The following is a 3,309-nucleotide window of genomic DNA, read 5'->3' on the forward strand; positions in this document are numbered from 1 at the left end:
CAATCTCCCCACTGCTAACACACTCTCTCCTCCAATATTCCTGAATTATTATTTACTAAAACCTACTTTCCATCCTGGCTCCCCGGCCTGCAGGGACACGACCCCTGACCTCTTACATATTGGCAGTGTCTCTGTCTCTCTGTCTTACACGTCTCAGGCTGGAACCTTCTCTTCCCCAGCAATGGTGACTCTCTTCATGCCTCATGTTCCTTGCCCAGGAACCTCAAAGTTCCATTTCTGTCTCCCTGCCCTGCTGTTAGGCCCTGGCAACTTTATTTACCAGTTAGAACCAGCTGGGGGCAGGGACCATCCGCATCTCACATGCAGACCTACAAATTCTCTTGTAATATGGGAACCTAATTAACATAATATAAGCACTAAACCACATTCACAATAGAGGGGAAATGGTCTGGCAGTTTTGAATGTTTAAATGAGGGAAGATTTGAAAAATCCCATCATGTACTACAATTTCAATCCTAGGAGATATCAAAAAAGAAGTGATGGAAAGTTAAAACTTCCCAGTTGATGGAAAGTTAAAAACTTCCCAGAGGCCATAAACACATCAGAGCCATTCCTTTCAGCGATACAATGAATATACTGTGTTTGGAGCACAGATGAGAGGAAGGGTAGGTTGTCAGTCATAAGTAACTATGCAAGATAACGCATTTATAAAATAATGGAACCCTTTCAAAATTTACATTAGTCACAAATAACAATTTTCCACTACCTCTAAAAAGTAATTCGAGGGAATTTTTTTCTATAATTCATATTCAAGCTTTATCTGGCCAGTGGGGTGGATAAAACTGTGACCTGAACAGGCAGTCTTGATGAATATTTACTCTTGGGACAGTTGCGTCTCTCTGTAGAGCAGCAGGGGTTCTCATTCTTGACCTCTACTCAAGATGGTTCGGAACATTAATTGGATAGTAACTGTCACATTGAATTTAGGGCGGTATCAGAAACATCCTAGGAGAGAAGCAGTGTCTAATGAATATGAATATGACAACAGGAATCCCCTGAGGAAGAAGACACATGCACACGTCTGGCTCATGATCAGAAGTGCAAGCCCATAGATATTTTCTAGGTCTTCCAAAACCCTTGATTTTTTACAGAAATTGTCATAGCCTGAGAAACACCCAGTCTTAAATAGTTAGGTCACAAGGTCACATAAGGTGACCTTAAGGTGCTCATAAGGTCACAAAGTGCTCTTAAGCATCATGAGCTATCTTGGAGCCAGTTGTAGAAGAAAGATGAGTGCAACATTTCTGGTCTTCAGTGATGCACATTTTGGATAACATTTAGACTCTACAATTCTTTAAATATAAAGTACTAAGTAAAGGCAGGTCCTCATGAGTTAAAACATTCTTTAGAATGACAAATATTTTATAAACTATTATAATTGTAAGCAAATATGGGAAACAACAGACTGCATAGCACAAATCAATGCTTCTAACCTGAGGCTTCATATTATCTCTAATAGAATCACCCAGAATGACTAACATTCCCAAACCTTACTCTAGACCTATTTGGCCTAGTATAGTATATTTTATCTCACATACAGAGTGATTCTGGGACAGGAAAACATAAGGAACACTTCCATTATAAAGGGATAAGCTTAAGGACTGGTAGAGCCTTTATAGAGAGAGCTAATCAAACCCCCTTGAGCTGTAGCTAAGACATACAGATATAAGGTTCAAGAAATGGGATGAGACATCTTTATTTGAACAAACATTTAGGACTGACTTGCCTTCATAAATGTGTGGGGAGAATATAAAGACGAATGAAACAAGTTCTTTTCCTCCATGAATCTAAAATGGCATTTAAATTTTCAACAGAATGTCATTTTTAACTTCTAATTCTCTGTTTTTTATTCTTCATGAACATTGTCTCCTGGAAGTCATTTAATGCAATGCTCATAAAATTCCAACTAGTAATTTTATTCTTGTTTTAAAATCATTTCCAAGCTCTATGCTTAAGACCAGGGTGTTGGATGGTAAACTGGAATGTTATAGGCCACTTTAACATCAAAGCTAGGCAGCTCCCTGTTCCAGAGACAGCTGCATCTTCTCGTGCAGTGCCAACCTCATCCTGCAGACAAGATGGTGAGGTTGGTGTGAACGGATTTGGCCATATTGGGTGCCTCGTTACCAGCGATGCCTTCTCTGCATCTGGCAAAGTGGAGATTGTTGCCATCAATGACCCCTTCATTGACTTCAACTACATGGTCTACATGTTCCAGTATGACTCTACACATGGCAAATTCAATGACACTATCAAGGCTGAGAATCGGAATCTTATCAACAGGAAGCCCATCATCATCTTCCAGGAGCAAGATCCCACTGACATCAAATGGGGTGATGTGAGTATGTCGTGGAATCTACTGGCATCTTCACCACCATGGAGAAGGCTCGGGCCCACTTGAAGGGTGGGGCCAAAAAGGGTCATCACCTCCACCCCTTCGGCCAATGCCCCCATGTTTGTGATGGGTGTGAACCGTGAGAAATATGACAACTTACTCAAGATTGTCAGCAATGCATCCTGTACCACCAACTGCTTAGCTGTCATCCATGACAACTTTGACATTGTGGAAGGGCTCATGACCACAGTTCATGCCATCACTGCCACTCAGAAGACTGTGGGTGGCCCCTCTGGAAAGCTGTGGCTTGATCGTTGTGGGGCAGCCCAGAACATCATCCCTGCATCCACTGGTGCTGCCAAGGCTGTGGGCAAGTTCATCCCAGAGCTGAATGGGAAGATCACTGCCATGGCCTTCCATGTTCCTACCCCAGTGTATTCACTGTGGATCTGACATGGTGCCTGGAGAAACCTACCAAGTATGATGCCATCAAGAAGGTGGTAAAGTAGGCATCTGAGGGCCCACTAAAGGGGCTACACTGAGGACCAGGTTGTCTCCTGAGACTTAAACAGCAACTCCCACTCTTCCACCTTTGATGCTGGGACTGGCATTGCTCTCAATGACAACTTTGTAAAGCTCATTTCCTGGTATGACAATGAATACGGCTACAGAATCAGGGTGGTGAACCTCATGGCTTACGTGGCCTCCAAGAAGTAAGAAACCCTGGACCACCCACACTAGTTCAGCAAGGATACTGAGAACAAGAGAGGCCCTCAGCTGCTAAGGAGTCCCCATCCCAATTTGGCCTCCAACACTGAGCACCTCCCTCACAATTTCCATCCCAGACCCCCATAATAACAGGAGGGGCCTAGGGAGCCCTCCCTACTCTCTTGAATACCATCAATAAAGTTTGCTGCACACACACACACACACACACACACACACACACACAA

General features: G+C 43.1%; 1 pseudogene; it reads left to right on the forward strand.

Annotated features, from left to right (window-relative positions):
• The first annotated feature begins 1,990 nt into the window (after positions 1-1,990).
• On the forward strand, positions 1,991-3,073 carry LOC116904454 (annotated as a pseudogene).
• The last annotated feature ends 236 nt before the right edge of the window (positions 3,074-3,309 follow it).

The sequence above is a fragment of the Rattus rattus genome, chromosome 6 (assembly GCF_011064425.1).
Source record: "Rattus rattus isolate New Zealand chromosome 6, Rrattus_CSIRO_v1, whole genome shotgun sequence".
NCBI classification, from domain to species: Eukaryota; Metazoa; Chordata; class Mammalia; order Rodentia; family Muridae; genus Rattus; species Rattus rattus.